The sequence below is a fragment of the Taeniopygia guttata genome, chromosome 1 (assembly GCF_048771995.1).
Source record: "Taeniopygia guttata chromosome 1, bTaeGut7.mat, whole genome shotgun sequence".
Classification (NCBI taxonomy): Eukaryota; Metazoa; Chordata; class Aves; order Passeriformes; family Estrildidae; genus Taeniopygia; species Taeniopygia guttata.
This window is the reverse complement of record NC_133024.1, coordinates 110452766-110470246: the sequence shown is the minus strand read 5'-3', so window position 1 is coordinate 110470246 and position 17481 is coordinate 110452766. Positions and strand designations below refer to the sequence as shown.

At 46.5% G+C, this 17481-nt stretch overlaps 1 long non-coding RNA gene across 1 annotated transcript; it reads right to left on the bottom strand.

The window, feature by feature from the left end:
- Window positions 1-176: 176 nt before the first annotated feature.
- LOC115497018 (uncharacterized) lies at window positions 177-4001 on the bottom strand. Its single transcript, XR_003962598.4, has 3 exons — window positions 3765-4001; window positions 1619-1755; window positions 177-1101 (listed from the first exon to the last, which is right to left on the bottom strand). It is a non-coding gene; the product is annotated as an uncharacterized lncRNA (long non-coding RNA).
- Between the last annotated feature and the right edge of the window lie 13480 nt (window positions 4002-17481).

Sequence of the window (17481 nt, the reverse complement as noted above, 5' to 3'; positions counted from 1 at the left end):
ATTGAGGTCAAACTGCATTTGCATTTCCAGTCACATACCAAAAAAAAAAAAAAAAATTCATTTGGAGTTATTGCAAAATGCTTCACTGCATCCAAAATAGGACATTTCATTTGTTGAATGATGCCACTCTTTTTAACCCTTTAAAAGATGGCCTGTTTTGAAGCACAAATAAATTCATAGAAATTCTTCAAATGATAGTTTCCAACATGTTTATTCTCCACAAAAAGCAATTCTCATCTCTGCTCAACAGAGGCCTGGGTAGTGGGATAAAGACATGATTTTATGGGTATTTAACACAACCAGTTTTTAACACTCTACATGAAGTGGCCAAAACCAGGGCTAATGAAGGAAGGGAGAACATTGAGAACATTGTAGGTCATGGTTGACAGCCATGAAGTCACAAGGCTCATTTCCAAGCATTCACTGAGATCTAGCAGGTCCCTGGAGCATGCACAGGGAAACTTTATGTGAAATTAATAATACTGAAGTGATTTACTCAGAGACAGAGCAAGGAGAGGAAATGCTTGTGTCACTGTGCACGTTCATTATGGCTGAGCATGCCAGAGACTCCTTGCAGTCCAAGTTTTATCTTGATAGATACCTAAAATGTACAAGAGCTAAACATAGCCTTCTCCATGTGGTATGGAAATACAGGAAATTCAGGTTTGGTGGATGAGTATGGAGCAAAAAATACTGCAGTGAAACAGTACCTTGGGGCTGGGGCCCTCAGGGACAGAGGTAGTTAGAAGATGTAAGGGATGAGAAAATAAACTACTTTCATTTTTGTTTTGTGTTGCAAAGGGGGAAAAAAACAGTTGGAAATTGTGAATGTCAATGTATTTCAATAAGATTAACAAAGGAGAGCCAGACACAGCTAGTATTTTTTTTTTTTTAATGAGGGCCCCTATCTTTTTCCCAGCTCTTTGTCCGGTGGACTTGCATTGGGTTCTCTGACATGTCTCATGTTTTCCTGGTGTGCTCCAGATTTGAATTCCGACTGTCAGACTCAGCTGGCACTGGGCAGAAGTTTGGAAACTAAGGGGGTGCGGGGAACCTGCCCCAAGAACCCAAGCTCCCTAGACACAGCAGCAAGAGAAGGACCTGCAAAGAAAAATGAGCAAGTGTTTAGGGCAAAAAGTGCAGTTTTACCCAAGGCATGCTCCAGCAGAATGAGGGCAGCCAGCCAGCTCCAGGGGCTCCCACCCACCCCATTTGGAGAGGAGGGACTGTCCCCCACATCAGGGACTTAATTTCCCTTTGCACCTTCTCCGCGCAGTCCCATCCCCATCCCAGTTTTGGCAGTAACTGTCTGCAGAGTGGAGACAAGCTTTAGTTACAGGGCACTGACATTTCCAATGGTCATAGTCAGCCTGCTCCATCTCATCTCCATCATCTCCATCTCCATCTCCATCTCCATCTCCATCTCCATCTCCATCTCCCTCTCCATCCCCATCCCCATCCCCATCCCATCCCCATCCCCATCCCCATCCCCATCCCCATCCCCATCCCCATCCCCATCCCCATCCCCATCCCCATCCCCATCCCCATCCCCATCCCCATCCCCATCCCCATCCCCATCCCCATCCCCATCCCCTGCCACACAGAAGCTGAGGCTCACCTGGGAATTCCCCACTCCAGACCTCCCAAGAACCCAGGGGCAGCCTGGATCACCCCGTGCCCCATCCAGGACCCTCTCCTCCTTCTGGTCCTGCTGTTTTGCATCTGCTTTTGCACTGCTCTTCAAACCAGTGTGGCCTTGGCAGGAAAGAAGACAATGCTGGTTCATGCATCCAGAAACACTCTGGCACTCCACACTTGCTGGTATGGTTAAAACAGCAGCTGCTGCTCCTTCACAGTTACTTCACCAGTGTAAAAGTGCTTGCAGCAAACACGGCTCGTTGCCACTTGGGCAAGAATAACCTCCCAGCAGGCAGCAGCTTCCCTTACACCCGTGGTGTTTGGGGTTTCTCTGAGATGCTGAACCCTGCAGAAAGCCCACCTGGAGAAAGGGAGGGTGGTCCCACTGCAGAGGACAGGGAGTTGCCAGGGCAATGAGATACCCCTCATGCAGATCTGTGCCCAACTCCAGCATGCAAAACCTCTTGGGGAAGATCCCAGCAGGCAGAGAGGGCTCATCACTTGCAGTTTGTCACGATGATTTCAGCAAACACACTCATCCCATAGGGGAAGGTGCATAAAAGTGGCAGAGCCTGCAGAGCTGACACTCCTCTGTCAAGGGAAGCTGCTCTTTTTGGTTCAGGGCAAGCAGCTCACCTCCCTGCCAGCACCAGCATGACCAGGATGGCACCCAGGAGGATGCACTTGCTCTCTGCCTGCTCCCAACCCAGTGAAGTTTTCCCTACAGAACTAACCAGGATTTATAAATGTCCCGATAGACAAATTGCTTTGGGAAGCTGTGCTTGGTAATTGGCTGGTGGTGACTAATCCCTGGCTGATTACAGAGTAGCAGTTCCACAGGTATGAATCAGAACCTGCAATTGTCAGCCCTCCCCCAAAACAGGGGCTCTTTCTTGCCTGGTTTGATACAGTTGAGCCATTGTGCAGCAGTGACAGTTCACTCCTCACACTCGCCAAAGGGAAATATAATTACAGTGCATTCAGGGGAAGGAGAAAAGGATCAATATACAGAGAAAGAAATAATTATATACAAATGCACAACCCCTGCAAAGAGAGACGTTTCTGAAATCTCAGGGAGGAGGGGAAGAATGGGCCATTTCAATTTCATACCTCTGTCTGATAGTGGTATTCTACAAATGTGTTTCTGTCCTGGAACAAAACTGTCTCTAGAAGCCCCTGAAAAGAGGATGCTTCCCCTGATCCAGAGATCCACAAAGGAGCATGAAACCACCTTGGTTTTCAGAGCTCCTTCCTCTCCTCCACAGGACAGTTTCAGCTTCTTCCTTATTCCAGGCACTGTGCCAAAAAGGCTGAGGGTGCCAAGCCAACATTTCCTCAAAAGCATTTCTCCATTTTCTGAAGCTGAGCTTGCAAACTCTGGGCTCTTGCTTCCTGTGGGGGCTCCTGGGCAGGGGAAGGGCAGCCCCCATCAGTGATCCCTCAGAGTGGCTTGGTTTGCCACCCAGGGAACCCAAATCCTCACCTGGTCACACTGGATACTGACAGGCAAAGCTGAGCATCTGCCTGCCTGGGGTGGAGGGTTCAGAGGGAAGGAAAGAGCAGCAAAAGCCACTCCCCACCCAGCCAGCTCCTGCCTCCACTTTGGGAAGTGGGGGGCAACTAGAAGAGGTCACAGCTTGGTATTTTGGGATGTTTTCCCCTTGGAAAGGGAGTAGGACTAGTCATTGCCATCCCATTTCCCATGAAATACAGAGAAAGGGATCTTTAAAAGAAGTCTAACTTATGAGTAGGTAGAGATGGATATTTGAGTGCTAAACCAGATTTCTTTCAGGACTTCTGCAAATGCACAGAGAAGAGAGAGCATTTTAGGAACACTTCGCCATTTAGATATTAACAACAGATGCTAAAATGAGCATGTCAGCTCTCTGCTTCATTTTTATTTAAACACATAAACTGTTCTCCACTTGGAAGAAATAAGGCCTGTGCATAACCTCATCTGCAGATCTTTGTGCTTGCCATCCTAGAACTGCCATCCTGGGATTACCATCCAGGAGCACTGCGAGAGCTAATGAAATTTTAATCCCCCAGTACTGAGCGCGGTATGTACATAATGAATGTTTGCACACACACACAGCTCTTTGTCACCCCAAAGCAGCAGCACTCACCTCCTGCAGACACATCTGTGTTAGTCAGGGCTGGGACTTCCTGCTCCAGGCCATCAGAGTGTGTCCATACCCCAGATCCCAGCCCTGTGACTCCTCTGTTAATTGACAGGCTCAGGCATCAGACGTGGCTCTTCGTCACACTCAGCCTCATGTGCTGTCAATAACTGCTGCTTTGTCATGCAGTGCTAATATTCCTGCCAAAATCCATATGCAGCTCCTCTCTCTGTCACAGGGATCAACCCCACAACAGGCATTTCAGTAATTCCCCCACAGACAGGCAAGAGGAGAATTTTATAGCTGAGCTTATACCATTTTTTTCTTCATGGAAGTTATTGCTTTGTACAAGGGGGTTCCTTCTTCCTGTAATTAGGGCCTTTATACATTTCTTTTTGTGTGTGGATATCTGAATTATGAGCTTTAAAACTACATTTTGTATCTTAAAATAAACAACCAGTTCTTCAAAAAACCTCAGTCCTGAGGAACTTCTGTTGAATTGTTGAACTGTTGAAGCTGAGGGATGTATTTCCAAAATTCAGGTTGTTTATGGGAGCTAATAAAGGCTTTCTTCTGTTTAATGGAGCAAATAGAGGCTGTCTTCTTATGAATTTTGTTACATATTCTCACACCTCCTGCCAAAATAATCCCAGTGCATCCTTATCCCTGTTTCCCACCTAAATCTCTGTCTGTACCTAGAAAAAGGCTTTTTCTGAGTTTTTTTTTTTTTTTTCTGAACAGCAAATGCCTGTACAGATCAGTGAGATCTGGATGCCAAATGGCACATACACAGCATTGCCACCTTTGTTTCACACAGCCTGTGGCACCACTTTGGGGACATCTCTTGTCCACACAGCCACAGACCCTCCTGAGGCATGCAGGAGCATCATTCCCTTGAGAGAGACCCTGCACTTCTGCCAGGTTAGCCTGAACTTGGGTGGTGAATTAAAGGGGAGATGGAGTCCAGTTGGTCAGTAGAGCCCTTTCTTCCCTTTGGAATCAGGTTAAAAAACTGGGCTCAGCTGCTGGCTTGCCAGGGCACAAAGAAACACCAGAGCCAGGTGCCACCCATCAGTATGACAGGAGATGTCACCTAGTCCCCTTGGTAACCCCAGGAAGATTACAGGCTGGCTTTTAAAAATTAATATCCAAGCAGGTATGTGTGAACAGAGGGCTAACCAAGGCAGAGGTTCTTCCAGCAAACTCCCTGCTGAAGCAAGGTGAAGAACAAGCCCTGGCAAAGTGCAGAAAGCTCTGCTTCTTCACCAGCATGGAGCTGATTCTCCCCTGAAGATCTTGTGCTGGTATTTCTCCTGGTCCATCCCCTCTCCCTTACAGGGCATTTATTGATGTGAGCAAAAATCAGAGATCAATGAATTGAAACTCATTTTTTTTCACCTCTGAAAACACATGGGAAGCAAAACTTCAGGAGCAGTTCCCTGTCCTTGACAGTCTACAGGAGCTTCACAATATGGGACAGTGCACACAGTCACACAGGGATCATGAGTGAGGAATTCAAGGCTCAGTTGCTCAGAAGATGCAGAATTGCAGCCTCAAAGAGGTGTGCAACTCTGAAAATGTCCTTAAAAAACAGTAACTTCCAAATCAGGCGGCAATAATATGTTTTCCCACTCTAGGGCCTCTGAGGAGTTATTAAATACAATTTTCCAGGCTTATTCAAATGTCAACTCATTATAGCCTGTGCAAATAGGAAGGCAGACCATGAGATTTGTGTTTTTGTTATAACTATTTTTATATTAAATCTATAAAATGCATAAAGGAGCATTAAGCCCTGTTATTCTCTCTCTTTTTTTTTTTTCTTTCCCCATAGCTGCCCAGCCTCTTTTTGAAAAGGGTCATTCAAAAGCAGCCAAATAATAAAGGCTGGATGAGGACATTCCAATCCCTCCTTATCCACTTAAAACCACAATATTTCAAAGGCACTTCTGAAGTGCTTCTTTTGGCAGCTACAACTGAAGCCACAGTAGAAACCTTTCAGTGGGTTCTCCTGATGGATGGCCTCTTACATGGATGAGCCAGCTGTCCCCATCAGGAGTGGGAATCATCTGAGCAGTCTGAGGGGACTTTAAAGAGGCGTTTATCATATAAAGGAATAAGGGTACCTTGCACTTGTATGGATCTTTGCAGCAGCAGATCTCCAAAGATCTGCAGAGAGCTCGGTTTTGTTATCAGGCAATGGAGAAGTGGAGACCTCCCAGCCCAGAAGGGCTTGTTGAAAGTCACCTTGTTGAAAGTCACCCTGTGGTCTGAGCAGAAGAGCTGGGACTAAGGCACTCAAATTCCAGCTTGGTGCTGCCCCTGTTTCATCATCCTCATCGTCATCCTTCAGCCTCCTCATCCTCCTCCTGCCCCATCCCTGTGCAGTAACACCTAATTAAAGACATGAACACTTTTGTGTTTATTTATCCCTCTCCTTAGGACACTCGTGGTTTTTTCAAGCATTTTTGAGCTGTGATTCTGCAGCTGACAGCAAATGTCCTTTTGATGACTTTGTCAGGCTGCCAGGGCTGTGAAGACATCTCCAGGATCCTCGACTCTCTCTCTCTGTCCTTCCTCTTCATGTGCCAGTTCCCACTGGGATGTCCAAATGTCCACTCAGGAGCTCTCCCAGATACTCCAGGGCAGCCCCACTTCTGCAGACACCACACATCTGACCACAGCAAGGGCTCCCTCAGTCTCACTGCCTTTATCAAAATTCCGGGCAGCAGCCTGGCAAAGTCCAACATCAGTTTATTTTAGAGGCCAAAAAGGGTGGTTTGTTTTATTTGCAAGGTTTTGTCAGTCTTTATCTCCTCGAAAGCAGACAAGCAAATTTCATGTAAAATGGTAAAAAGTGAGCTTGCTGCTGAGACAGAGCAAGAAATCAGTCTTATTTCAGCTCAGAATTTAACCAGTGATGAAGCCCTATGCAACCAAAAACTGCCTTGAGTGGAAACAAATGCCTGAGTTCTTGCAAGTCCAAAGGGCTTACACGAGTCCCTGGGGCTTTGAATTCCTAAATTTCTCAGAAGCTCTGGGTTTTTAAAATAAGTACAGTAGCAGATAAACAGGATTAGAGACTTTAAGACCAGATTTATAAACCTTTCCAGGGCTACCCAGGCTGTGCCCACTAGATGGTTCCTAGAAAATTAGTCTCCCTTAAGATTTCCTGGACTGGTACAGACTTAAAATTTAATTTTCTTTAATAACAGTCCCACAGAGTAATTGTTTGCACATGCATGGGCATGCTGAGATAGATGTGGTTATTTGGCTCATTTAATTGTCTGTGCACCAGGGATCTGGCAAGAGGACCTGCTGTGTCAAGCAGTGTCTAATCTCCCATAAAAACCCAGCACTTCTGGCACACACACTCAAGCTCACAAGTTTTAAGCACCCTTCCTCATAATTTATACAAGCAATCTGTGATCCTCCACATTTCTTCCAAAAAAACCCCAAAAAACCCAAAAATCCTGTGTCAGACCAGCCCTGTCCTCCCAAGACCTATCCTGCCATGCCACATCCACAGCAATGCAAGCACAGCTCTCCTCACAGCTGATGGCTTTCTCCAAATTATACTTTTTGGGTTTTTTAAAATCTGGATCTCAACTTTCTCTACCTAAAAAAATAAAAATGGTTGGGAGAGAAAGTGTGATGGCAGAGAAAAAGCTTGAAAAAATACTGATGTTGTGATAGCTGAAGGCAAATAAAATCAAGCAGAAATATGTACTTTTTAAAAGTTCATGAATTGTGACTTTGGGGTTGATTACATATTTTGGGGGTTAGATTTGTGCTTAAAAGACCTTTGAGTGGGTTGAAGGCCATGTGCCTGGATAATGTATTTCTTGACCATCCATGCTGCTCTCAGGGTTGTGACTGACCACGAGGGTACAGCCTGGAGCCTTTCTTTGTGTTGTCACCTCTTCCTTGCCTTAAGAAGAGCTCTGTGAAAAAGGGGGAGTTTCACCATCTCTAAAGTATACAAGAAAAAAAAAAAAACAAACCTCAAATAGCTAGTGCTGATTTAAGTCTGAAATGCTGCAGAAAAATGCAGCCTTGCCTTCAGGCACCTGATCTCATTGAAAACCAATGTGTTCTGGGGAGATGAGGGCTGGTTTTCCAAAGCAGGTTGCTGGACTGGTTTTCTGCCTTGGCTGGCCAAGGGCTGTGTGAGTGCTGCTGCTGGCAGGAGGGAGAGGGAAGGAGCACGTGGAAGGTGGACAGAGCTGCTCCTTTTTCCAGCAGGCAGGACTGTGGTGCTGCAGGGATTGCCAAGTGGCTGGTGGCAATCACAGGCAGGGAAGCTGGCTTTGGTCTCCAGATGCTGAGGAGAGCCCCTGAACAATAGGACATTGCTCCCCTCTCCCTGGGACACAAGCACGGGTCAGAGGGAAAAGCAGCCATCATGCCTTCTCCAAGTTCCCAGACAAGTTGTTCCAAATAATAATAATAATAATAATAATAATTTTAAAAATGAATGAATATCTGGAGGCTTTTCTGTTTCAGCTATGTAATCAACAAAATGCTGCGTCCTTCCCCACTGAGGAGCATTTAGATGTTCTGTCCCCTAGCAGCAGCCTGCTAATAGGGATCATGAGGCCTGGCTGTGCTGCCAAGAAGAAAGCTCCAGCATGGCTTTTTCCAAATCTCCACGGGTGCCTGATCTGTGTGCACATGCTTTTTGGATTGTTTTTCAGTCTTCTGTTTCGTTAGGTTTTGCACTTGCAGATAATCCCCCTGGATGGCCACGTGTTGGCTGGGAAAGGCAGGAGGGCATCAGTGGGAGATCTGAATGCTCTTCCACTGCCCACTACCAAATGGGGTTGGGAGGGAGCTAAACAGAACAGTCCTCACCATCTTTGTGGGTTAGGCTTTTTTTCTGGTTTCCATTTGAAAGCCAGCATCAATTAGCATATTTCTCTCCCCTTTTACGTGACTGCTGCTAATTATTTTATTAGTTGCAAGAACAAACTGAATTTGTGATTATTAATGTGGGTATAAATCTCAGTGTGCTCACAGACATGCTTGAGAGGTTTTGCACTATGTTTAAAGATAAGAAACAAGTGACTACAGCAGCGATTATGACTATTGCTTTAATCTTTCACACAACTGGAGACTTCAGTGTCCATGGCTGAGGTCTCATTCTCCTCTTTCCCTACTGAAAGTGCTCCCAGTTCAGTACATTTAAGTGGGAAAAGGGACAATGAGTTCATGTCCCTACAGAGGTTAAGATGTCCAGTATTTCTTTTACGTACACAGCATTGTTACTGTGATTTCACAATCAGAGACAAAAATGTCAGGTAGTTTGCCAGGGAAAGAAAAGCGAGAGAAAGGAGGACAAGGGACCCAGACAAATAAAATGGATAGTGCTGGAGAGGTGCTGCCCCTCTCCAGCTGCAGCTGCATCCAGCCAAGGCAGGTCAGTGGCACCTCCTCATGGTGCCAGCAGCAGAGGAGGGCATGGACAGCCCCAAAAAGGCATTTCAGCCCTCATTTCACCTCCATTCCTCCACTGTGTCTGTTTTCTCCACTGGTGTAAGGCAGACAGGCCACCTGCAGCATCAGCTCTGGCACTTCAGTGCAGGGGCTGAAGAGAGTCTGGCTGAAGTTGGACCTCAGCCTGGCCATAGCAAGAGTGCTGCTCTTGCACTGCAACTTCAGCTGATACCAGGCACGCTTCAGTAATCTGAAAATCAACCACTTCTTTCACAATGAGGGATTTGCAGTGCAATTAGGCACAAACAAACCATCAGAAGTGGATGTGGGCAATTCAGTCAAACACCCTCATGCACATTCTTGAGCTGGTTACCTCATGTCTGTATCAAAGGCATTGATATAATGGCTCTCAAGTGGAAAAAGCTGCAGCTGCTCAACAACTCCATGTCCTAAACTGATTTACAGCCTGAACAAGACTGAAGGATGTCCCATGACTTATGCCTGTGCTGAGAGGGAGAATGTGCTGAGTGCACGTTTGTCTTTGGTCCGACATCGTGCCAAATGTGGCAACATATCCACTCTGTTTGGGACCTCTTAATAGCAGATCTTGATTCACAGTGTCTGTGAAGCTGTTTCAAGTCCCTCTAACTGCAGCCTGATGCAGACTTTAGGTGTTGCACACATATTAAAGGTGCCTGTGTGAACATGTCTGGATAGCACAGAAAGAACTGATGCAGAGACACCCAGTTTCAGATCCCCAGACCTTCCTAGTCACCAGTTCAAAGAAAGACAGAGGAAGGAGGAAGAAACCCTAGAAAAAGAGAAGCGGGACTCTTTATTAGCAGCATGAACTTTCAAAATGCTTTTATCACAGGGCAGAAAAGCCACAGGCCAGTCATTGGGTGGCTGTAAGTTAAGGCAATATTGAGCTCAACCCTCAGCTATTAAGTTCTCAGAAAACCACAACTGCAGGAAGGCAGACACTTGCTAAATAGATTAATTTTTTCTTTGCTCGTGTATTTTTGGTACTTGTCATCTCCACTTCCACCAGAAAAAATCACATTTTCTGTTCCATTTCTCAGCACTTGGACCATCCAGATACACAACAGCTCTCACCAGCAAAAACCCCACACCACATGGGCTACCAGTGTTAACCACAGGGTGCCTGCACTGTCCAGCTGAAAGGAAATACAGGTAGGGGCACTTCCAGCACCATCAATATGAGGGTGCAGCTCTGTACCACTGTGAGCAGACAGCTCCTGAAAACAGAAAACTAAACAGAACCACCACATAACTGAGCTGGCTCCTGCCACCTGAGCTGGGATCTTGTGCTTGGGTGGAAAGCCAAATGCCCTGAGAGCTCTGACTCCTGCAGGGTGTCTTTTAGTGTCTTTGTTCATCATGTACAATTCCAGGAGCTCTGCATTTCAGCACCAGCAGACCTCATCTCAAGAGGCTGCTGCCTCCCAAGGTTCATTAACTCACCACAAATCCCTTCTGCACAGCTGAGATGTGCCTTATACCTGATGCCAGAAGCTGCTCAGTGGAGCTTCAGAAGATGCTTTTCCTCTCCCTAAAAGGAAAAAAAAAAAGAATGGTTTCTGTTGGGTGTGATGAGAAAAGCTTTCCCTGGCCAGCTGCACTCTGCAGGGCTGTTTGGTACACATAATTATCTGCTTTGTAATGGGGATTTACTGCACATGTGATGGTGTGCTCTGTTTATAAAATACCTGATGAAGGCAGCACCTGTGCGTAGCCATGCTGGGTGCCTGTTTGAGTGACTGGTGCAGGCTGCCCTGCAGCCCCTGTTTTGATAATCTGTCCTTCCATTATCCCTGCTGTTTCACAGGCACCAAAAGATAAGAGTGAGGAGATGAAGCAGAACAGCTTTGCATGATGGCAGCAGAAGGTGCACACGTGGAAAGGACAATTGGTGAGGGGAGTCAGTGAAACTAAAGCACACGACAGCCCCCAAAGCTCACTGTGGATGTGGCAGGGATGGACTTGATGGATATTAGCCTCTGTGGAGCCTTGGTTTTCTGTGGGAACTGCTCATCCAGCACAAGATGTAACACATATTCATCTGTATGCAAAACTGGGGCTGGGTTTAGGAGAAACAAAGGATGCAGCTGTGGAGTGCAGCAGGCTACCAAAGTGGTGAAAGCCCAGATGGTGAGAGGAAAGGGATCTTGTGCATGCACTGGGCACCAGCAAGCAGTGCTGGCAGGGAGGGAGAGGTAGGTGGATTTTTGCCTGCCTTTCAAGAAGCAGCATCTGACCTGCACACCATGCCCCCTGCACAGCACAGGGCAGGACAGTGAGGGTGTGTGGGTTTTTTTTTAACCTGGGTTTGAGCTCTTAGTGTGCAAACCATGTTGCTGTCACAGCTTCAGCAAGAGCAGCTTGCCAGGCCAAACCCCTGCAGTTTGGTTCACCTGCATCTTTGTCTTGCACTGCTCTTTTAAACTCAAAGGGTTTAAATTAAATGCTAGGAGGAGAATAAAGAGGTACTGGCACAGGTTGCCCAGAGAAGCTGTGGATGCCCCATCCCTGGAAGAGTTCAAGGCCCGACTGGATGCTCAGATGCTTTGAGTAATCTGGTCTAGCAGGTGGCAGGGGAGCTGGAATGAAATGATCTTTAAGGACCCTTCCAACCCAAACCATTCTATGATTCTATGACAGCTCGCTGAGGCACAGGAAGGGTTAAACAATCAGGAGACTCAGGACATGGAGAATGTCTGTCTGCAAGTGGAGTGAGAGGGTGTTTTCCCCAGGGTGAAGGATCTGCAGGTGGCCCTGAGGAGCAGGACCCTTGGTTTGGTGGGACTTGCAGCACAGCACGGGGCATCTGGGCCCGTCCCCAACAGGCGACCCTGCTGCTCACATCCAGACCAAATTTGGGGATGTTTAAATGTAGAATCTGGGTTCAGTCCCATTTCACAGACGCAGTGGAAAGCTGAAGGTCTGGAGACACTGCTGTGGGAGCACATGGTCTAAATTCCCTGGTGCTGGAGTCACTCATGGGAGGCTTTTGTACAGGGATCCTCTGCCTGGTGCCTAGACAAATAATGCCATGGGCTTTGCTGACCCTGATAGATAAAGCAGACAGATTTATCTGTTTCAAGGTAAAAACTCAGTGATTAACCATCCACCTCCAAAAACCTCCCTGTGCTACACATCTCCCTCACTGCTCAGCCCTGGCAGTGGCTGCTGGCCTTGGGCACACTCCCTAACCCTGGACCCTCTCCAGCCCAGCAGAGGCAGCCACAGCTCCCCACATTTTGCCAGGCCTCTGCTTTATTTGCTCCTTCACGAAAAACACAATGAGGCCCAGGCGTTTTTCACGTTTTTCACGCTCTGTGTGGCAGATTGCTGCGAGTGGCCCAGATGAGTGGAACTATTTGCATGCAGTTGAGGTCGATGAGATAAGGCTTGTGCAAATAAAGGGTCGCCAGGCTGGGCTGGATTGGGATAAAGCTGGCAGCCTCCTCACAGGGCTCTGGCAGCACAGCCCAGCTCAAACCTGATGCAATGGCTGCTGTGGGCTCGTGGTATTTTCACCGTGTGTGATTTGGATCTTTACGAGTTTGTTAACAATTGTATTCGTGCCTAGATGGGCAAGATGAAGGAGGCAAAATTCCAGGCAGTGAAAGGTAATTAATGCTCATCTTCAGTGCCAGGAGTAGTTGGGAAACTGTGGCCCCATCCCAAAAAATGGGCAGAGTCCTGTCTCACTTGGGTGAAGTCCCTACGAGGTAAAAGACCTGGAGTTGTATAGCACTGGGGCTGAGCAAAATCTGTCACTGTGGACACAGGCTCCAAGAGGGGCTGCACAAGAGCCCTGATCTACCCATTTCTGGGAATGTGCCAGCCCATGGATGGGCTCTGGGCTGAGGCTCCTGTTTTAAACACAAACAGAAGAGGTACAGCACAATCCTTGGGGGACAGGATGCCAGGCTCCCATAACACCTCTTAAAAATACAGACCTGGGGCAAGGGTCTTCAAGCACATGTAGAATAATTGGAAGACATTCATACTGCACCAAAGGGTACAATATGATGAGTCATTTTTTAAATTGTCATTTAAATATTTGATTTGATTTCAGGTAATTTAAAAATTGTATTTCTTCCACAGTGAGTAAGCAGGCATGACATACTGGGGCAAGTGAGTCCAAACTCCTGTCATTAATATCTTACAGAAACGGTCGAAGATTAAAACAAATGACTGAAGCCAAATACACGTATTCATTACTAGGAATTTCCCTAAAATATCATGGATTCTTCCTTTCCTTAAAGGAGAATCACTTGTTTAATCAACTCAACTTTTTCTCTGAACACTATTTTTTTCCAGCAGTAACTCGTCTTGTTGGGTGGCTTATTTTTTTTTTTTCCTGAGTAAAAGGAATTTCCTACATTTTTCTTGCATTCATGACAGAGTGTGTGTAGGTAAGGTAGAAAGGTTGTGGTGGCATAAAACTGTAGAAAAGAACGGTCTTAGAAGTAGGTTCTTTACACTGTTATTATTATTTTAATCAGGGATATTATTTTTAAAGGGTCCAAGATTGTCCTCAGGCCTTGGCACATGCTCAAATATTTAGTCATAAATCTTAAAAAGAAAACACCAACCATATTTGATTTTTTTCCACCCCACTTTTAAAAATAATCTGTTTTAAAATATTTTGGAATTGCTGATTCTGAATGAAATAGAGAATGCATTTAGCATGATAAACAGTATACTCTCAAAACTGTAAGCAAGAAACTGCTATTTACAGATCTTTGCACACATCTGTAATCCATTCCACCCATTTCACGCACACAAAGCCAAGTTAAGCAGCAAAAACCTCAAAAATACCCAAACCAAAACATAACAAAGCACATTCATCCAGAGTAGTATTGCAAAGTCTTAAACTAGACCAGGAAAGGATTGAGTTTATCCAGTTTAGCTGTTCAAGCCATGATCACAACTGTGTTTTCCAAACTTGCAAAATAAACTGCATCACAGCACACCTTATTCTTCCTGTCTTTCCCCTCCAGAATAGGGTAAAATGCCTCAAGCAGAGAATACGAAGACACCCAGGACTCTGGACTGTTCTTTCTGCCTCCTAGGCACTGTTAGGTTTTTAAGCAGGTTGGATCCTGAGCTAAAGTGGTCAGTTTTGAAATTTTTATCTCGCTGCTGCTTCCCTCTGGGAGGTGTGCAGAGCACAACTCATTAAGTTACCATTGGTTTCCGTGGACAAGCCATCTGCTGGGGAATCATCGTGCCTCTGCTTTGCTCCTTCTGCTGTAAGGGAGGCAGGATTCTCTCTGCTTTCATTGTTTCACTCAGTTTCAGTCACCAGGAGTGTCTGCTCTGGGCTGGGGTCGATGAGAGCAGCTGTGATGGCTGGGCCAGAGGGCAGGAGCCCCCTAACTCCGTTTCCATCTCCAAGTTACTTTTGAATGTTCCCAGAAGTGCAGCAGAGAGGAACAAGCCCCAGTGGGGCAGTGGGGCAGTCTATTTTCCTCTCTCTCAGCTGGATTGAAAAGGCATTTATAGCTGATGTTCTTCAGGCACCACCAAATAGTTGTTGGGATTGAGAAATTCACCTAAGCATCCTTGTTTCTTCAGTTTCCTGAGAAGAATGAAGTTGTGTCATCTTCCTGAGTTAGGCATGGGGGAGACTGGGATTTATCTCTGACCTGTGGGCACCTACAGTTCACTCATGTCTGTCTATGCAAGACATCCCTTGCAAGAACATGGACCGAAATGTACATTTTTTGAGCTCTGGCCACCCAATCTACCTCAGTTCTGCTTGAGGGTACAGTGAGCTGCATCAACATTTCAGCTTGGTTCACCCATGGGCTCTCAAAATGTTCTGAATTCTTGGTGCTGCCATCAGTGACTTGAACACCTTCTACTCAGGGAAACATTTGAGCAAGGACTGTCACCCTGACTGAGAAATGCAAAGTATTCAGTGGCATCTGAGCCGGACAAGGCTGTTCTGGATCTCTTGGTGGAATCTGTTCTCAGCCTGAGCAGTGCTGACCTTGGCAGTGAGCAGCTGCCTGTGCCTTTGCCCTGCCAGGACCCTCAAGTGGCACGGGGGAGTGCTGGGGTGGCTGTGAGCACTGCTGACAAGTGGCATAGGAACCACACAGCAATTTTCCTTACAGAGGAATCCATGTGTCTGGTTCCTGGGAGATATAATGCACACAGGGCTGCCTTCAGTGAGGTTGGGACCTGACAATTTCTTGAGGCACCAGGGAGCCCAGGTCTGTGGGAGCCTCCTGTCTGCCTGGGGAAAGGCAGAGGTATGTGGATGCTGAGGGAAAATTCATCTTCCCTTCCCCTGAAGTCCCACATGTTTTTCTTGCAAAAGAGAGGGCCAGGTGAATAATTCTGATTCCCTGCACTGGAGTCATTCATCTCTTGAACAAAACAGAACACAGGAGCAGGGTGCACACTCAGTCTGTCTATTTCTACCAGGCAAATCAACCTGTCTTCTTCCATCCCTCTCTATCCCATATCAGTCCCTCCACCACATGGGAGGAATGCAACTCCACTTACAAACCCTCTGTCAGATGAAGCACCTGCTCCAAGGAAATCTCTTGCCACTTCCACTGGCTCCATGCAGGGAGCTCAGAGGCAGTGCTCTGCTCCCCTGGCATGACTCTCCCTGCACTGAGCCAGGTTGCTAAGGTTCTTACAGGATTAGGGATGACCAGCACTCTGTCATCACCATTTCTGATCTCTCCACCTTCTCTCACCACTTGGGGCTACACAAAGCTCAAGTTACCAGATGCATTTGGCATCCATTCACTGGAGAAATGCATTCGAGTTCCCCATCCCCACCAAGAACAAATGCACCACTTGATCTTAATCCAAAAATGAGGTGTTACGAAGAAGGTCTAAAAGGAGAGGAAAGTGTGATATGGTAAAAGTTGAGAATTAATCTAATTTGAATATTTCCAAAGTTGAAAATTTCCGTCACATTTCGCTGTGGGATGTTCCCCATCACGGCTCCAAACAAAGGCTGAATTCCAGTGCCAGATGAACTCTCTCCCTGTGCTTTCAACCTGAACTTAATCACAAACATAACTGTGGAAATGACAAACAGCTTCAAATGAAGCTTTACTCTAAAACCAAAGCCAGAACTTCAGTGCTATGGACAGAGGGATAATCTTGTATCAAAGCACAGGATTCAGTTTTCATTTCATTAGGGGATTTCTGGTGTGTCTGGGCGCAAGACACTCATTTTAAAGCCTTACTGTGGAACACATAAAGAAGGGACAGCCCTTTCTGTATAGCAGGGGTGTTGTGGGAGGGCACAGCCACACCTTGGATGAGACCAGAGACCTGCTGCTGAGGGGATACTTGGGAAGTGCAGTCTGTCTCTCATAGCTCTCATTTTGTATGGTCAGGCCTTTACAAAAGGGCTGTGTTGCAACTGCAGGGTGCAGATTCTTCATCTTGGTGACCTGATCCATCTGTTATCCTGGTGAGCTCTGGCACAGCTTTCTCCATTAAAACAAGGCACTTGTGTATTCAGTCTTGGATCCCAAAGGTCTCATACCCAATGAGAAGTCCTTGTACAGGAGGCACTTCATAAAGCACAGGGAGTTAGCTCAGGGTGAGGAGAGAGAGAGAGAAATGAATACCAAACCCTCAATGTGTATGTACATGTATATAACAAAGTGACAATATATCAAAAAGGGGTCACCACAATATTCTCTCACGCTCTTTGGGAAATAAATGACCTTTCAGCAGGCAGCTTTATATTAGCTGATTCCTTAGGTATGCAAGCTATCTAAAAACAGTTGCTCCCTAATCTGCTCTCATCAGCTCCAGGTTATGCGAGTTCATAAATCCATGTACGTTTGACGCTAATGGAAAATCTGCATCGTGACTCCCTGGGGTGACCCAAGTGTGTGACAGTAATGAGCGAGCTACGCATTGCTTGGTTTGCCCACAAAAACACAAATTGCGAGGAATGAAGCAGAGACAAAGGGAAGAGGTCGGTAAGATGGCAGCATTTGTGTTTGTTCTGCCTGAAGCAGCCTTCACTTCCCAGAACCAGACTCTGCTTTCAAAGTCCCCGCCGACACCAACCGCGGTTGCTGAGGGACTCTCCTCATTTGTCGCAATGCTCTGGCTGGGCAAGAAAGCATGATTTCAGACAGCTGGAATGGCAGAGACCTGAGGGGATGGGGAGTATTTGCTTTAATACATCTAATTTATCATCTTCTGCCCACAGCTGCAGGAGAGGGAGAGAGAGATACTGAACAGATCAGTCCAGACGCGTAATGAG